The following is a 20,713-nucleotide window of genomic DNA, read 5'->3' on the forward strand; positions in this document are numbered from 1 at the left end:
CTAGCTGTGGACCTTCTCCCTTTTTCTTTTGTAGAAGCGGTAGGTTTTCTAGAATTAGTGGCAACGCTCTGCCCTAAATGGAAGGTTCCTAGCCGGTTCTATTTTGCCAGAGTTGCGGTTCCAGCACTACATGAAGATGTGCTGGAGGCGATTGGGGCAGCTTTGCAGAAGAGTGCTGTTCACACTATACATCTGACAACAGACATGTGGACCAGTGGCGCAGGCGCTGATTACATGTGCATCACTGCACACTGGGTCTCTTTTTCAGGTGTTAAAGCAAAGCTAAACGCAGGTGTTGACCTGGACCAAGTTTTTAAAGCTGCTCGGAAACATGCAACACTAGCCATGTTTGGCTTGGAGAAAAGTCACACAGCAGAAAACATTTTGGACGAGTTTAACAAAAAGGTCTTTCACTGGCTGTCCCCAAAAAACGCCAGATTGGTTATGTTTCCACGGATAATGGCGCCAATGTAGTTAAGGCCATGTCGATGGGTGCATATTTCAGAGTGCCGTGTTTGGCGCACTGTATCAACCTGGTAGTTCAAAAATTCTTGAGTAATAGAGACAGTACAGCGTTCGAGGTAATGGCCACCTGCCGCAAAATGTGCAACCATTTCAGCCATTCTTTTAAGGCCCGGAAGCATCTGAGGAGGCTGCTACTTGAACGTTGAATGCCAGTGAAAGCACTCATCCAGGAGGTGGCAACACGTTGGAACTCAACCTTCTACATGCTTGAGCGTCTGTATGAGCAGTATACGGTACTCGATCACTATTTCTTAACAGAGGGTACAGCTCAGAAGGACCTGCGGATGGGTGCGGCGCAATGGGACATAGTTAAAAGCCTGACAGACATGCTTCGTCCTTTTGAGTTCTTCACGCGTGCAGTCAGCCAGGAGGACTGTAATTTGGGACAGCTATCCCATTGTTGTGCATGCTGGAGCACCAACTGAAGGCGGTGTCTTCTGAGTTAGAAAAAGAAGAAAAAAACAAAGACCCTTTTCTTTTGTCGGAGAAATTATTAGAGCGCCTACGTGGTGATGAACGTCTTAAAAAGATCAACTCAGAACAGCATTACATTTGTGCTACTATTCTGGATCCACGCTACAAAAAGGCGCTGGCAGGCCAAGCATTCTTTCCTTTTGCTGATGAAGATGTTAAAAAGTACAAACGTTGGCTAGCCTGGTCAGCCAAGAGGTTTGAAAAAGAACGGCAGGATATTGAAGGGGAAGGCAGTACATCAGCATCAGCATCAGCAGGCCATCCCCAGTCAAAAGAATCCTCTTCTGCACCTGTGGCTGTGGCACAAGTGACCTCTCAGCCGTTAAAGACACCGGCAACCGGATCATCTGCACCACACACAACAGTAACAGTGGCTGCTGTAGAGGATTGGCTAACTTTGCTTGGGTATGGTTCTCGAAAAAATGTCACAGGCACAGCAAAAAGTAAGCAAAGTGGAGGAACCGTTGGGGACCTTGATTCGATGGTGCAGGACTATCTGAATGACTCAACAGAGGTCTTTCTTAATGATGAGCCATTGCAGTATTGGCATGGGAAAAAACAATTGTGGCCACAGCTCTCCAACCTGGCTATAAACTATTTGTCTTGCCCACTCGCAAGTGTGTCTTCTGAACGTGTTTTCAGTGCTGCTGGTGGCATTGTAACTCCCAAACGGAGCCGCCTCTCGCCCAAAAATGTGGAGCAGCTGACAATGATCAAGATGAATCAGCACCTCATACCACCAGATTACAAAGTACGAGAAAGCACGCCGCATGAAGACGAGGAGGACGGCAACGTAGATGAGGGGATTTGTTCTCTGTTCGGTGACACTGACCTCATCCTGCCTGAATTCGCAGAGTATGATGACGAAATCTTCTTCTTAGTCCCTGACACCGAGCCCTGAAAATGAGACAATGAATCAATAACTTTCTTTTTCATCCTTATTCACTTTTATTCCTGTGTGTCTGTCTTTCTTTGTTTTGCACAGTTAATTTAATTCAAACTTTAATCACCTAATCCCAAAAACAAGCCCATCAGCAGAACTGTCTTCACTTGTTTGCCTATTGATTTGAAGGTGCCGCAGTCTACATTCCTCAGGTTCACAAGTTCAGAAGAACATGCTCCTCTATCCTCCTCCTCCTATTTCCCTCAAAGCAGAGGGCTGGATTACACCCAATGAAGAAAGACTCAGCACTTGTGGGGGTGTTCTACTTCTTTGCGGGTGAGTTGACGGCTCTGGGCCCATTGCTGTGAAGCTCTAATAACGGATAAAAGTGTTTAGGACCAAATATGAGGTGGAAATTTCTTGCCGTTTTTGCTGACTTGCTTGCCCTTGAGGTGCTCTTTGGCGGGGTTCCGGGTGTTTGTGGGTGAGTTTTGGGGTCTGGGAGCACTGCTGCGACAGTCTAATCTTGATTGCATTTCCTTTTCAGGAAATCCGTGGTGGAAAACAGGAGTTATGATGATGATGACCTAGCTGCACAGCGCGTTTGGACCGAAGGCCGAGAGATATTGTAAGTATGAGATTTTGCTTTTTGGCTGTTTGGGGGTGTTGTCGCGTGCTTTTTTGCGGGTGGGTTGGCGGGTCTCTTGGGGCATTCCTGTGAAGGTCTAATACCGGATAGAAGTGGTTTGGACAAAATCCATAAGGAAAAGCCTTTTTTTTGCTATTTCTTCTGACATCTTGCTCAATGTAGCGTTTTGGGGGGCTTCCTGGTGTTTGTGGGTGGGTTGCGGGGTCTCTGTCGAAGCACTGCTGCGACAGTCTAATCTTGATTGCATTTCCTTTTCAGGAAATCCGTGGTGGAAAACAGGAGTTATGATGATGATGACCTAGCTGCACAGCGCGTTTGAACCGAAGGCCGAGAGATATTGTAAGTGTGAGATTTTGCTTTTTGGCTGTTTGGGGGTGTTGTCGCGTACTTTTTTGCGGGTGGGTTGGCGGGTCTTGGGGCATTCCTGGGAAGGTCTAATACCGGATAGAAGTGTTTTGGACAAAATCCATAAGGCAAAACCTTTTGGCACTTTTTGTAACTTAGGGTTCGTTAGGGTTAGCCCTAGCAGCAGGATTGCATGTGTTTCGGGGTGTTCTATTGCAACTCAGTTCTGGGGTTTTAGAGCACTCTTGGAGCGATGCTGGCTATGGATACTTTTGCTTGCTTGCAAGTGGTTTGAATACAATCCACGGTGGGTAAGGGTGTATTTGGGCCTACTTTTACTTTTAAAGTACGTTTTGTCACCATTTTTCTGCTAGGCCTCGTTTTTTGAGATCTGATTGGGGGTCTTCTACATTTGCGAAGGGTCTTGGTGGGAGCATTTTTGGGAAGGTCAAATTTTGTTCTAAAACACAGTTTACATTACACCTACCTTGAGGGGAAAGATCCGCTATAATATTTTGGCCATACTTATTTATCCTTAAAAAGGTGACTCAGACAGAGTACGCAATTTCAAAAATATTGTACTGTCTATTAGGGAAATCAAAGTGTGACTTTTTGCACCACACAGCGTACATACCTTATATTTATTTTTCAGTGGTATTGTAATAGCACTTCCTGTTTTCCGTTCAATAATTACAGGCCAGGTTTCAGTCAACATCCGCCAGGCAGGCAGTGGACAGGGTGTCTTCTGTCAGTGGTCACCAACATTGATGGACGAAGCGTCAGCTGGAATGGAGGAGTGCCGCTAATAAGAGGAATTGTTTGCTGCATGCAACTTACTTACCAAATTCAACAGGACAACTCCAACAACATACAGAATACAGATACAGTATCCATTGTTTTCTTCTATGAGTGTGACTGCATGTGGTTAGCTTTAGTTTGTACCCAAAGATTTCTTTATCTTCAATTATTGTTTGTCCATGCTGTGCTTTTTTTTTCTTCTCTCAGCAAAACCTACCCAAAAAGAAACCCCCATTCCCATCCATTTTCCAAACCCTAACCCTCTTCCCCCGGGCTGTGTGGTTTTGCTTGATGTCTGACTAAATCACATCAATAATTCCACACACTTGCTGGGGAGGATAAGGTCATAGCAACAGGCTGGTGAAGTAATACGAGGATATATTCTAGACTTATCAGCTTCAGTACTATTTCTTGTAGTAGTAGGAGCCAATGTCAAATAAATTCAACGCAAGTATTAGTTATACTTGCAATACTTTACCATTTGTTAGGCTACATTGTGGCACTGTTCTAGTGTACTGTCACCTGCTATATTCTCGAGCGTACCGTAACCGTTGTAATGCTACAGTAAGGACAAACCAGGTTTTGTTTTCTTTTTTTCCATAGGCATGCAACTGCCACTGTGTCACACCACTAGTACCACCGCAATGAGGAAATTTCATCCGCCCAGGATTGCCAACCTTAATCCCCATTTCACGTGGAGCCAGCCCTGGGCCTAGCCCTAATTTCTAACACAAATTACAGGTAAGATAAGCGTTTGGTGGGAGGTAGTATAATGGAGTATTAGGACTAGACGAGAGATTGATGGTAGTACTACTAAAGTCCTAGGACTCTTCAGGAAAACAAACTTACTGTTACACCCCCACCCACCAGACTGAAAAGCAGTAAAAAACAGGTATGGTCAGATAAAGTTTAAAAAAGTATATTTATGTAGCCCTAACAAAATAATCTCCCTCAAGACCCTCCCTAACCCCAACGATTGTCTTTGAAAAGTCCCAAAAAGCACCCAACTCCCAAATCCCACCCCCCAAAAGTCTCTAAAAAAAGGGCAAGGGACAGTCCACTACTGGAGGGTGCTGGTGAATTTTGCGGCCAGGGCATCATACTCCTTGCGGAGGGTGGCATGCTCGAAGCGGAGGCCCTCCACCAAGTTCTTGTACCTATGGACCTCCTGCTCCAGGTAGGACATTCTCACTCCTAGGCGGCGCTGGCGTGCCTTGCAGCTCCTGTGGGGGGCAGCTGGTCTTTTTGCTGCTTGGCGGTGGCGGTTGGCTTTGTTAGCCCGGCTCCATACCGCTGGAGCACTGCACTGGCTGGCAGCCCGTGGGGTCACGGAGGAGGATGCACCTGTCCCAGTCGAGGATGTTGTGGTTGCACCGGTCGACTGCGTGTCCTCCGACTCCTCCAGGGCCACCAGCCGCCGATATTCCGCGACAGTGGCATCCAGCCTCCGTTGCCGGGCCATTCGAGCCTGCTCCCTCCGTGATGTCGATTTGGAAGGAGCAACTATATGAAGAAAGAAAGACATAGTCTGTAACCAATGCTCCTTAACATTAATAACACAAAGTGATTGAGCCGAAAGTTGTGTCACAGTACAAGTAGCAAATTGAAAGCACAGTACATAACTATTGAGGACAGTATCTATCTAACCTCCCACTTCTGCATCCTTGCTCTAACATTAGTGGTAGTTTAATGAACAAATTCTACGACCACTATGGACTTCCATTACAGTCGACTATGACAGTACACCAGTCTTATTCTTCTTCTTCTCTCTTGTTTCGGAAAATTGGTACGTTATCTTATGCAAGCCGGCAGAATGCCAGCGCAGTGAACTTGCACCCGAGAAAAACAGACGCACACCATGATGAGTGAGACAGACTTGCGTTACTGTACCGGTCCAGTACATGCAGGTGGTGAAGCTATTACTTTTCTATTACGGGTGGCACTGAGAATACTCGGTTACAAGGGCTACTGCTTAATTAATTTACCTTTCACCCTACAGTGCAAATGAGTACTAGAAAAGGAAAATGAAGAAGCTAAATAATTAGATTATCTATCACTTCACATGGGATGTATTTGATGACATATGGGATGACTTTAGGTGCTTTGCTTATTATTGAGTGAACAGTGATACACCCACACATGAATGACGTACTACTACTAAACTAAAGTTATTAAGAGAGGTACGGAGTGTCCACCGTAATAACCGGATATATGCTGTGCTTGCAGTTGCAATACAAACTATTGCTACTATTCATGGTAGTATTGGACAAATTTACAATTTCTTTTCCTTGCCTTCCCTACACTGGAACGGACGTGCGGGTGCGGTGTTACATGCTCTTCAAGGTAACACTTAGTTCATCCAGTGACCATCTACTCTCTCTAGATACACATGGGCTATCTAAGAGTCAGATAATACCATGCTCCAGGCATCCATCCATTCAAAGTATATGCACACATACAGTTTATGTTTCACCCACCCAGGCTGTTGTCCTTCCACCCATCCTTGCTTCATCATTGACCCAGCCATGCACCATACCATATTCTTTCCTTCCCAGCGACCTCGGGGGCAAAGCAAACACATATCATTCTTCTTTGCCAGCCATCATAAAATTTCTCGTCATTCCACACTTACTTACACCCTTCTTTCGCTTTTCGAATATATAGCTTACCTGTGCCCGCCACCACCGTGTCAACCCTCACAGGCACATTGGTGTCGTCCGGCACTCGCACCGCCTCCTCCCCAGAAGTGTTGTCCTCCTCATCCACCACCTCCGCGCTGGCCCCGCCACTAGATGTTCCACCTACAAAGTAAATTTTTAGAATGTTAGAATACACCACTCACTACTGTATAATATTTGGTCTAGGAGGAATAAAGAAAGTTCAAAAAAACGAAATACAATGTAATAATTTGTAACTGTATACTCTACAGTAAAAATGTCCCTTTTTCCAGGGAAGGCTGTTGTCTTGCTGCACTTTTTGGCACAACTGATGAATGCTTGCTTTTTATTTTTAACACACAACACTTTTTCTCCTAACAGAAGCTTTACTTCTAAGAACACGATCAGGGTCAAGCTCAAGTTCAAACCAGGTGAGAGCTCAGCTTGACAACAAGAAATGTGTCCAATTAATCGTTAGCACTAAGCACTTTTCCATTTTCAGTTAAACGGTTACTTTTATGACAAAGTTGATTTTAATAAATGTGTTTAGTTTTAATAAAGCTTTTAAACTTAAATAGACTCTGTGGTTTTTGGTCCTCCAGACTAGAGTGGATGAGCTAAAGGTTTTGGAATTTTTGCAAGCATGAGTGCCTCTGACACTTCTTGACTTTGACTCCGTACTCTTGCCCTGCGTAGGATAATCTAATGATCATTGGGGATCAATCATCGGTGACTTAGGGAGCTAAATGACTCTGCCACACTATCTAGTCAGTAAGGAGATTGGCGGTTCTTCAAAGTCTGATATCACTGAGGTATGTGGAAAGAAAGTCTACCTGTGCCTATTATAATTGATAAACAATGCACTATTTAGTGTTCATAGTTCGGTTTGTGCAGATTTGTCCCTGCAACAGTAGTAGAATGGATTGTCCTCCTATCCAAAACAAAAGTAAAGTAGTATCTTATTCTTTCTTGGTGGTCATTCACCTTTTTATTGTTGGCAATTGTCAAAGCATAAACATTTAGAAGACTTGAAAAGACATTATGGACAATCCTAGAGGACTGCACTCAGTGCATAGAGCTATTGCTGACTAGAATGGGAGTCCAATGGAATTGCCAAATGTGCAATCTTAGTTAGCTACACACACAGACTAATAAGAATAATCTAGTAATACCACAGGGAGTCATAGTCGAGGCAGGATAAGAATTTAGATCCAGTCTACAAGAAGATCAAAGACGATTTAGAAAAAATCGAATGAGGAACGCTAGGAAAAAATAGGTACTCTTTATTAAAATTAAAACTTACTGGGGCCAGCAAAGGAGCCCTCGCCTGCTTGATCCTGGCCTTCATCCTCCTGAACAGCACCCTCCTCCTGTGTCCTCTTGCCCTTGGGGGGAGCTGATGTACAACATGAAAGAAAGAAAGACCAGAAAACATGGATGAGATTTGTCAACCAAATCAAACATTTCAAAAGAACTATAACAAAATATTTTTGAGAAATAGCAAATAGATAGACAACTATTCCACAGGATATATTGACCTATCTCATGTGGTATACTACGTTATTCGTATTGCCTGATTTGCGGACCGTTGACTTTCAAAGTTCCTATGTAACTCAATAAACAGACTACTAAAAAGGTTTGCCTAGGCCTGGCAGGCAGCAGTCCGCAGCACGCAAAGTGACAGACAAAGTCCATCCTGCTTGCAGATCAGTGAATACTCAAACTATCAATCCACCGACCACCACCACTATTTCTTCTTATAGCCATGTGTCTAAAGGAAGGACTGGACTTCAGTCTGTTGGGGCTGATTTAGAAGTCCCTTGCGGCTCATTTTCCTCCATTGTTGCGTGACTTTTGTGACGCAGCGGCAGAACAAAAGAGTCGCCATGGTGCGACGTATATATTAAAAAAACGCATATGGGAGATGCATCACGTTGTAAAGCCCTGCACCATCAGGGGGCGTTCCGGCGCAAGGGAGGGCGTTCCTGCGCAGGAACGAATCCTAGAAGTGGGTGAGGGAAATGTACAAGATGTCAATCAGTCACTTTTAGGACAATGATGCGTGACTCAAACCCTGCGCCTGCTTGAAGCCGACGTACGGCTTGATGCAGCATTGGGGAGATAGGGCACCCCAGAGCATTGCTGGAGCTGCGCCATCGTTGGCACGCAACTCCAGCAATGCGCCGCCTTTACGCCACAGATGCGTAAGGCTTCTGTGACGTTTTGGCCCAATGGGTGGTGGTGGCATGGCGCACAATTACTGCCGCATCCCTGCTACTTTGCAGGGATGCGCCGGTAATTGAAAATATGACCCTTAGTGTCTAGCATTACGCAGTTCTTTACACTACACTCATACATAATTTCTCAGGTCAATGAAATGAACACAAAATACAAAACAAATAGGCATAGTAGCAAGCAAGGCTACTGAGAAGGAGGGCAGTGCACCTGAAATGCATAGAAGATTTTGAAATATAATTTACCTAATGTAATCGGCAGCATTATTGCTCTTGGTAAAGAACACACATTTGCAAATAACAGATCCGGATAAAACAGATTAGTGATGAAATAGCTAGAAATGGCTACTACTACTCACCAAGCCCGGGGACCTCTACGCCGAGCGCGTCCAGCAAGTCCCGTTCCCGGTCCATGACATCCGTCCAGCGGTGGGTGGCCTGGTTGTAGGTGCGCCGGATCCCAGAGAGCTTAAACATGGCCCGGCACACCTTCTCCCACCGCTTCCGGCGCTCCCGGATGCCATAGCCGGTTGCGATCTTGCCGCCTCCCAGGATCGTCTTGGGGAGGCGGCGCTGGACGTGGAAGATAAGTGCGGCCACCTCCTCCGCGCTAAAGATCTCCCGTGGCATCACTTGCTCCCCCCTCAAACGCCCGCACGGGAGCCGGGCACGGGGTGCGGGACCCTTCCCCTTCTCAGGGTGCTTCCCGGCTCCCTTTACCATGGTCTGGGCAGAAATGAGTTAAATAATAAAGAAGAAATAGAATAGGGAAGAAGAAAATAAAAGAGTTTAAAAAAGTAGTTTAAAATTAACAAAAAGTAGCAGAAAACACAAAAATATAGAGCTAGAAAAATAGAGGGATAGATAATAAGTAAAATAGATCAAATAAACTTAAAAAAAGCAAAGGATGGCAGAGATTCAGAGAGGATACAGAAAGCATGCCCAGAACCATAGCAATGAATGAGAAACAAGATGGCCGCGCCCATTCACGACCGCGTGGGTAAGTTCGCGCGAGATTTTCCTCGCGAGCACGTGCGAAATTGTACTAGCGAGCAGCACACTTTGCGCGATTACACATAGCGGCCGGAAACGGAATTACGTCACGCACACAAACAAGATGGCTGCGCCCGTGTACGACCGCTAGGGTAACTTCGCAAACGTATAGCTACAAGCGCCTTGCGAACACAAAAAAAATCACGCGAACATAAATGCCGCAAAAAAAAACAGTGTATTCGCTCGCATTCGCGGCTTCCGAAATCGATCTCGCACGGATTCGCGCCCCGCAAATCACGCGAAATTGCAGAAAAAAGATTTTTGCTAAACTGAAACCAATCAGCAGGTGCAACAGTTCAAACTTAACATTAGTAACCATTCACTCTAGTGCTTCCTGAGGGGCCCCTCCAGAGTTCAGTTGCCTATTTGCAACTATTCCATGACCCTGCTATGACCCAAACAGCAGGCTCATAGAATAGCTACAAGTAGACCATAAAGGTCCTTTAAAAAAAAATTGCACTGCAACAGAAAGCAAATTACAGATAAGGAAGGAAGCAGGTGCCAGCCAGACTGGAAGTTTCAAAATTACTGACACATTAACCCCCCCCTAATTAATTCATGGCAGTTGAAGAAGGGCAGGTGTGCTTGCTTTCACTGCAACAGAAAGCAAATTACAGATAAGGAAGGAAGCAGGTGCCAGCCAGACTGGAAGTTTAAAAATAAGTGACACATTAATCAACCCCAAATTAATTCATGGCAGTTGAAGCAGGGCGGTGTGCTTGCTTTTTTTCACCCCCATAATCTACAGTGATAAACAAACGGGATGTACCAGAGGGTGGCATGGGTGTACCAGAGGGTGGCAGTGGTGAAACAGAGGGTGCTGTGAACCTGTGATGATAAACCACATAGTCGCGGCCGTTGCGAGCCGAAAAGTAAGTTCGCAATTGCGAAATGGCCCACAAATCCTCGCGAACGCTCGCCAACAAAAAAAACGGAAAAATCCGCTAATCCGCGAGAGTTCGCGGATTTTGCGGATTGCAAATCCATAAATCCGCAAATTCGCGTACGCGAGATCCGCTAGATCCGCCCATGCTTAGTCATGAGAATACACGGGCACTCGCATTGAGAAATCTACCACCCGCGTTGAGAAATCTCGCCTGCCGGTTAATTTTTCTCACTCGTGCTCACCAACCAACACCAGCGAGGGAAAATCTCACCAAGTGCTGAATTTTCATCGCATTCGCTCGCCAACTTGAAGTTGATAAGCTTGAGCAAGGAAAGAAACGCGTAATGCTGAGTGCAGAAAACACCGCAAACTCTGCAAGAGGAGCAGAGTTCACAGCCCAGACTTAGTCCAGAGGTTTACTGGGTCACCCCATTAGATTGCAATGGATATGAACTTAAACAAGAGATGTGAGCCTCTGAAATGGACTGTAGATAGGTCATTATTGCGTGATCCAGATATAATCGGTCAACGGAGACAGAGCATGGTGAGCTACTGTGAAATGAACCCCCTGTATATTATTTGGGATGCCTTCAAAACTTTCATTAGTGGGAGGATTATAAATATAGCAGCATGTACATAAAGGGAGCTTAGTCACAACAATGGTGAATTGGAGAGGTCAATTGTAAGAACACTGATGGGCAGATATATTCAGGGTGTAGGGCAAGTTTGTGCTACTTTTATCACTGAGATCAGAGAGACAAGGGAAGAGTTTGTTGATTATCTGGAAGGCATCTGGTGTAGGAAATGGGAAGCCAGTAACTTAGCCAACCACGAGTATGGAGAAGATTGTGGGGAGTTATTAGTCTGGAAAACAAAGGTGGGCAATACAAGAAAGGTTTAAGGGGAATGAAAACAGAGACATAGGAGAATAGTATACTGAAGATGTAGAACAGGTCTTTTCCAATGCCTATCAAGATTTATATGCTGAGGATTCAGAGGAGTCAGATGAACAAACAGAGAATTGGCTTAGGGAAGTTCAGCTGTTTCAAAAAAGGCTTTAAATCGGGAGATAACTCAGTAAGAAGTGTGGGCAGCGGTTAAGGAGCTAAGAAAGGGAAAGCTGCAGACCCCTAGTGCCTCGCAAATGAGCCTTGGTGGGTGGGATACTCCTGGTATTCATCAGACTGTTGGAGAACATATTGTTAGGAGGTAATAGCTTATAGAGGTCATGGAAAGAAGCCACAATATGGGCCAGATTCTGATGAGGTTAGGAAATCTTCCCGATCGAATCAGTTTGGAAATGGTTTCTGACCAACTCGGATCATAAGAGTCCAACTGACCAAGTGTGATGCATCCAAATGTTTCCAGATACGATTTGGTTGGACTGCCATTGACTTCTATGAGAGCCTATGTTCCTAACCGCATCATAATCTGGCCTTTGATGACACGTTCCCAATCCGATTCAGAAGGAGCAAACATCATTCTGAGGCCTTCCTAAGCGCATTGTAATAAGGCCCTAGGTGGGAATGCTTTCCTAACCGCATCAGAATCGAGCCCTCAGTGTGATTTTAATGCCTTGCAAAGCCTCAAAAGTCTATGAATCATATACACTGTACTCATTAGTGAACTGTGATTACAAGATCTATACACACATTTTGGATAGGAGATTAGACAGAGTGATCTGGAGTTTAATATATAAGAACCAAAAAGGGTTTCTTTGGGGAAGGCAGCTAAATGTGCTCACCCCTGGCCTGGTGGGGCTAGTGGACATGACAATAGATGGGAAGGTACTGCTAGCAATTTTAACTTTGGATGCCCTAAGGCATTTGATAGAGTCAGTTGACCCTTCTTAGAGTGATTGAACACAATGATTTGGGCGTGGTCTTCCTGTGGGCAATCCAATCATTTCATAGAGAGCTGACTGCAAGAATCTGAATGGCTGAGTTACCAGACACATTCTTATAAAGAGAGGGCTTCAACAAGGCTGCCTGTTGCCTGCCTTTGCTGTTTAGCCTGTACATCAAACCACTATCAATTAGGATGAGGGAAAATCTAAGCATTGTTCCCTGACAATATAACAGATGGGAGAGGAAGATTGTGTTATATACAGAAGACCTGATGATTTGTACCTTGAATGTGGCAGTGTTGTATCCTAACTTCCAGCGGACACTAGAAGATTCTGTCAAAGTTTTGGGCTACCTAGTGAACTCTCAAAAGACTGAGATTATGGTGTGGGATACCCCATGTGATAGTTCTTTTTTAAGGAAAGAAATTAGATACTTAGGAGTATTTGCGGTACAATATTTGGACAAGATGGCCCAAGCAAATTTTAAGAAACCTATGATGGATACCAGGAGATTGTTGAGGTTATGGATGTGTCTCACACTTGCAATCTTTAGGAAGGCTATCATCAAAAAGATGTTGATCATTGCTTGATTGTTAGATTTGGGGGTCTCTAGTTGGCACAGGTAGGTACTTGTGACAAATAGGGACCCTTGCCTCTAGTCAGGATTAGGGGATTACACTCCTAAAATAACCCCTGCTCACCCCCTTGGTAGCTTAGCACGAGCAGACAGGCTTATCTCAGAGGCAGTGTGTAAAGCATTTGTGACCACATACAGTAACCCAGTGACAACACTACAAATGGACACCACGCAAGTTGTTATATAAAGAATAAGTATACTTTATATAGAGTTACCACAAGACCATAAACAACAAAAATACACAATACTGTTACTTTAGGATGGTAGATTAAGCTTAGTTAAGTTCAGTTCTTAGGATGCAACACTTTGCGTCAATAAATAACTTAAAATATTAAAAAAACATTCTAGAATGAATAAAAACATGAAACTATGAAAAAATATTTCAACTTAAATTGCCCAATACAATTATTGCAACATTAGGAAAAGTGTTGGATAGCAAAATTATAAAATGTACTATTCCAACTCCAGTGAGTGCAACAGTAGGGAAAGTGTTAGATAGCAGAGGGGTAAAACTTACTATTCCCTCTCCAAACAGTGCAACAGTGGGGAATGTATTTATAAGAACTCCAAAACTCAGGTTAGATTTAAGTATTTAATATAAAATAATATTCAGTAAAGCAACATGCACAACAGCTCTCCAGAGCATCACAGTGCAACTGATTGTCTGGCGTCTAACATTCTATGGGAATGTTCCAATAGAATTAGAACATGCAACAAATGATAACAAATTAAATAAACCTGGATATTTCAAATATAACATATCTCCGTAATATAAATAAAAGAAACAAACGAGGAATAAACAAGAAAGACAAATGCAAATCAACTATCTAACATAATCTACTAGTTTAACAGGTAACAATCTTGAACGTGTAGAGTCCTTGACCCTATTTGCCACCGAATCTTCATGTACATAAGTGGTATCAGAATAACTTGGTTGTACATTATTTTTGTCATTAGTTGAAATGATATTGGTCTTGAAGCTTTCAGGACACTTAGAAACCTGTCTGATATTCCACAACTTACCCTCTTGAGTTATAAGAGAGTTACTAAAATTCCTAGTGACTTGATGGGTTTATAGAATTTACTCTCACACTTATCCAATAAACCAGGTTTTTTAATTCTCACCAATTCTCCTACTCTAAAGTTATGTTGCTTAGTATTCCATTTTCTGTTATACCAATCTATGTGCTTCTCTTGTTTTTCCTTTACCCTTAAACCTGTTTCAACTCTAGTACAATCATTCCTTATGTTATCTCCACATTTTTCTTTGAGCCACCAAGGACATATACTTGAAACTGGATCCCTGCCCATCAAAAGGCGGAATGGACTAACTTCTGTAATAGAATGTGGTGTAATTCTATACATCCACAATCTCTCCCTCAATGAATTGTTCAAATCTTCTCTCCCCTTAATCACTTCAGAAATGTAAACCTTCAATACCCGATTGAAGCGTTTCACTTGGCCTTTTTCATTTGGTGCATACAGGGATGTGGTAATGTGTTTTATACCGTGGCATTTGAGATATTCCTCCATATCATTAGAAATCAGTTGAACTCCATTATCTGTAACAATAGATGAGGGACAACCTTTTCTAGCAAAAACTTCCTTGAAAAACTCCAAGACTTTATTGGTGGTGGCCATTTGAACCAATTTAACTTCTGACCATTTTGAATGATAGTCCACCAAAACTAAAGCATACTGTGAATCTAATGGTAAATTCAGGAAAGGACCAGATTTATCAAATGCTAATTTCTTCCAAGGTTCCTGTGGCTGATCCACACATTTAAGAGGAGGAACATTGACTTTCAGCATTTTATCACTTCACGTGCAAAGTTCACATTATCTAACTACACGGTCTGTCATGTGATCCATTCCAGGCCACCAAAAGTAACTTCTAATTAGGGGTTTCATAACAAACATCCCTGGATGGCAATTATGCGCTAACTTGAGAATAATCTCTCACACTCCAACAGGTGGCACACACTTTTCACCTTTATAAATGAAACCCCCATCCAACTTTAACTCATCTGACACCTTAAAGATGGGCATAAGTTCCTCAGAAATATTATACCTCTTGGGCCAATCTTCCACCATATATCTCTTGTCATAAGACATCATTCTTTTCACTCTCTTTCCATGTTTCCTCTGATATATCTGAAAAAGCACCAACTACAATATCCTAAATGCTGGTAATAATGTCTACATCCTCATCTTTTCCTTTATAATGTAACTCACACGGATGACGTGACAGAAAGTCAGCCGTAACATTTTTCTTCCCTGGTACAAATTCCGTTTTGAAACAATATTCCTGTAATCTTGATGTTAACCTAGCAATTCTTGTGGTAGAATTCCAACCACCAAAAGGTGAAAGAATATTCACCAAACGCTTATGATCCATTCTCAAAATAAAAATGGTTCCTCAAATGTAATTTCTGTAATGCTCTATAGCCCGCACAAGCAACTACTTCTCTATAACTGCATAACATCTTTCCATTTCATTCAACGTTCTAGATGCAAGGCACACATTCCATTCTTCATTCCCACTTCTTTGTGACAGGACACCCCCAATGCCATATAGACTTGCATCTACAGTGATAATGCATTGTTTCTTCTTGCAAAATGGCCTGTGTGGGTGCGTTCACAATGTCCTGCTTGATCTCATTAAACGCATCTTGTTGCAGTTCCATCCACTCAAATACTGCATTGTATCTTAACAGCCTTCTCAAAGGTTCCATTTTTGTTGCAAAGTTTGTCAAAAACTTAGAATAATATTCACACATGCCCGCAAAAGATAGTAATTGCTCTTTGTTCTTAGGCACTGGAGCATTTAGTATACCTTCCACATTAGATTTTTTTGGTACAACACCATCACCAGTTAGAGAATGACCTAAATATTCTACACTTTTCTTAAATATTTTACATTTGTTAGCTTTCAGAGTCAACCCATTTCTTTTTAACCTATCACATACTTCAGACAAATGTTTTAGATGATCCTGATCATTTTCTGACAAAATTAAGATATTGTCTTGAAAACATTTGACAAAATGATCAATGTCCCTGAATATGTTAAACATGATTCTCTGAAATACTGATGCAGCTGAGGCTAAGCTAATGGGCATTCTTGTGTACTGATATAACCCCTATGGAGTTGTGAATGCTGTTAACATTTTCGAATCATCTGTCAAAGGAACCTGATGATACGCCGATCTCAAGTTTAATGTTGAAAAAACGTTGGCACCCTCCAACATGGAAAGTACCTCATTATTATTGGCAATGGGTGACAGTCCACAATAATTCCAGAATTTAAGGCTCTTAAATCCACACACAGTCTCAATTTTTTATCCGATTTGCAGACCAAAACCACTGGTGAAACCCATTCGGAAGAGTTGATTGGTTCTATAATACCTTCTGTTACAAGATCTGTTAACATTCCCTTCAGTTCCTCCTTTACATTATTCGGTACCGGTCTAATTTTCTGTCTAACTGGTATAACATTAGCTTTAAGTTTGATCTGATGAGAGCAGTGTTTACGTTTTCCCAAAGAGTCAGTAAAAACTTTTTTAAATGTGTCCTTTACACATCTCTCCATGTCTTCACCACCTGTAACTAAAATGTGATTAGTACCTTCCGATTCATCCAAAATCACGGGATCCTTAAGTCTGGGATTCAACATTATCCCCAGTTTCCATTGATCCGTCCACCCAAGTACATTTACTCCCTTCACCACAATATACAGATATATATTGGCGATTCTTTTCTTAAAATGCTAGAGTGTTACAAAATAACCCAGCATGTCAATAAGTGAACCATCATAGCTTACCGGATGTATGTCAGATGGAGTAATTTTATTCATATCTAAAACTTGGCTAAGTTTTTCTTCAAAGTATTGTTTTGAAATTATAGTCCATGGTGATCCAGAATCAGCCATGAGACTTAATTCCACATTTGATACTTGGACAATGCACATTGGGGAATTAGTATTGAGCATGTCATTTGGATCTCCCACATTTGCTATGCTATTCCGCAGAGAAACAACAAACACTGAATTTGTCGGATTCTCTACTATTCTTTACATCCCTCCACTATTTACACCTTGTCCAGAACACTATCATAGACAAGATCCTTGGGCGATACTGCGTAGGATTTCTCCTTTGATCTCTGCACATATTTGCAAAATGTCCGACTCTTCCACAGTTTTTACATTCTCTTCTAACAGCTGGACATCCATTGAATGAAGACACATGGTTTTTGTTGCCACACCTGCAGCAATACACATTTTTCCCATTTCTGTCAACTCTTTTGTTGGAATTGAAATTTAAATTTTTACTCGGAAAAGTATTCAAGTTATGTGAATCATTCTTTATCTCATCTTGACGTTTTACTACACAAAACTCTTCAGCTTTTTCATGTTTACTACTAATATTCCTAACTGTATTGTTCCATTTTTCTGTTTGTTCAAATGCCTTTGCCGTTGAGATAGCTTCCGATAGTTTGGGATCTCCCATCACCCACAGTTGTTCTTGTTTTTTTTTACATTTGACATGCACTATTATTCGATCCCTTATCATTGCATCACAGATGTTACCAAAGTTTCAATGTAGACTAAGGTGCTTAAGGCGGTTAAAAAATCATCAAACAATTCATTCTCTTCTTGTATACTAGTATAGAATTTAAACCTGTTCAACGCAATATTACTTGAAGGTTTAAATCTTTTCTCCACCCTAAGCAACCCTTCATTGTATTCATTAGTAGCTTCTCCATGCCCAGAGACAGTGATTTGAGCCAAGGCTCTAAAGACCATATGTCCTTCCGAATCAAGACAATGTAACAAAATACTTTTTTTTCTTTCGGCTCCCATTCTCTCTCCGTCAATAGCTTTCATGTAATTCATTAACTCCTATTTCCATCTTGACCATGGTAGTGGTGGTTCTCCTTTACATTGTAAACATTTAGCTGGTGGATCAAACTGCATCTTTAATAATAGACTGTATCTGTAACAATTTCCTTTTTATGTGAATTGTCAAATATATATGTACCTTTACATGTATTTAACACTTAATATCCCTGAGCATATCAGTGTAATAATTTTTTTTATACACTGTGGAATGTATGTGAACAAATGATGTGCCTTGATATTATTCCTTAGCTTCCAACATAAGTGTCAATGTGCCCTTTTAAAATGTTTTTGCCAACCGTATATTTCCTGCCACATCATTTATTTTAAATGTTTAATGACTTACTTGTATTCATCTTCCTTACACTGTTCCAGATAAGCTTTTTTTAAAAATTCTTTTAACCAGCATTTAAATAAGCCGATCGTTTCCGTTTACAGCTAGCTACCCGTTGCTAAGGCTGTATCCAAGCAAAACAGAAATGGCCCCCACGTCCTTACGTGCTGTCGTCACAAATCCCCATATTGCATTGCGCGTCCCAGAATGCTCAAGGCGTCTTCCAGCATTCTACGCGCTTCCGAGAATCCACAGTGAAAGAAAAGAATGCCACTTAAGTTCCTGATTCCGGCTCCTGCCCACACGGAGCTCTGAAGCTTCAGAGCTGAAATTTGAACAATGCTTGCGCGCGTTGGCTGGTAGGCACGTTTACTTTTTTTATATATCGCCAGCGTTGGGAGGAAAGCCGTAGTAAATATAACAGTGTTGTTAGTCCATAAATATAAATTTCGATTACAGTACCTTCAGGAAGCAATTGAGTTGCGTAGTTTTCCAGGTATTAGTCTCTGTAGTTTACTTCCTTCTTTTTTTTTTTAACATAAAAATGAATACCTTGTTTTCGCCGTTTTTAGTCTCAATATACAAATGACAATTGGGATAATGTAAATCCAGGTTCCTCTTTAACCATCCATCCATCTCTTGTAGCTAGCAATAAAATTATTTCCTCGATTTTTTTTTAATTTGTTTTTTTACGTATATCTCCAAAATTATCCCTCCTTTAGCTCAAGAACACAACTCCTCTGTGCTGCTCTTCCTAGTTGTGAGAAGTGTTCTTTTCCCTCGTCCTCATTATAAGAACTCCAAAAATCCAGTTAGATTTACGTATTTAATATAAAATAATATGCAGCACAGCAACATGCACAACAGCTCTCCATAGCAACACAGTGCAACTGATTGTCTGGAGTCTAACATTCTATGGGTATGTTCCGAAAGAATTAGCACATACAACAAATGATAACAAATGAAATAAACCTGGATATTGCAAATATAACAGTATTGGATAGCAGAGGGGTACAAATTACTATTCCCACTCTAGTGGGAGCAACAGCAGGGAAAGTGTTGGATAGCAGAGGGGTAAAAATTACTATTCCCACTCCACTGAGTGCAACAGTAGGATAAGTGTTGGATAGAAGAGGGGTAAAATTTACTATTCCATCTTCAGGGAGTGCAACTGTAGGGAACGTGTTGGACAGCGGAAAGGTAAAATTTACTATTTCCACTCCAGTGAGAGCAACAGTGGGGAATGTGTTGGATAGCTGAGGGACAAAAATTACTATTCTCACTCCAAAGAGTGCAACAGTAGGGAAAATGTTGGATAGCGGAGGGGTAAAAATTTGTATTCTCACTCCACTAAATGAAACAGTAGGATAAGTGTTGGATAGCAGAGGGGTAAAAAAAATGTATTCCCACTCCAGTGAGTGCAACAGTAGGGAAAGTGTAGATAGCAGAGGGGTAAACATTACTATTCCCTCTCCAACAGTGCAACAGTAGGGAAAGTATTGGATAGCAGAGGGGTAAAAATGACTATTCCCACTTTAGTGAAAGCAACAGCAGAGAAAGTGTTGGATAGCAGAGGGGTACGAATTACTATTCCCACTCCACTGAGTGCAACAGTAGGATAAGTGTTGAATCGTGGAGAGGTAAAAATTAACATTCCTACTCCAGGGAGTGCAACAGTAGGAAAAATGCTGGATAGCGGAGGGGTGAAAATGACTATTCCAACTCCAGTGAGTGTAACAGTAGGGAACATGCTGGATAGCGGAAAGGTAAAATTTACTATTCCGACTCCAGTGAGAGCAACAGTGGGGAAAGTGTTGGATAGCTGAGGGGCAAAAAATACTATTATCACTCCAAAGAGTTCAGCAGTAGGGAAAATGTTGGATAGCGGAGGGGTAAAAATGAGTATTCTCACTCGACTGAACGAAACAGTAGGATAAGTGTTGGATAGCGGAGGGGTAAAAAAATGTATTCCCACTCCAGTGAGTGCAACAGTAGGGAAAGTGTTGGATAGCGGAGGGGTAAAAATTAGTATTCTCACTCCACTGAACGAAACAGTAGGATAAGTGTTGGATAGCGGAGGGGTAAAAAAATGTATTCCCACTCCAGTGAGTGCAACAGTAGGGAAAGTGTTGAATAGCGGAGGGGTAAAAATTACTATTCCCACTCCAGAGATTGCAACAATAGGGAAAGTGTTGGATAGCGGAGAGGTAAAAATTCATATACCAACTCTAGTGAGTGGTAACCCTGGGGGGGGTAACTCTGCTCCGCCAGCAGGGTTTGTGGCAATTTGCCTACTCTGCGCTCCATGGAGAATGCAGAGTATACAAAAACTCCGGCTCCGTGGAGGAGCGGAGTTAGCCGCTCCCTCCCCCCTCCCAATTGTTTTAAAAAGATATAAAGAATGCACTTACCTGTGATTCTGCCACCTCCCCTGCCTGGCCGCTCTCTTTCCTGCTCCTCTCGTGTCCTCGTGTTCTTCAAAATGCAGTGCATTTCCC

This window comes from Lissotriton helveticus, chromosome 10, assembly GCF_964261635.1.
Source record: "Lissotriton helveticus chromosome 10, aLisHel1.1, whole genome shotgun sequence".
NCBI classification, from domain to species: Eukaryota; Metazoa; Chordata; class Amphibia; order Caudata; family Salamandridae; genus Lissotriton; species Lissotriton helveticus.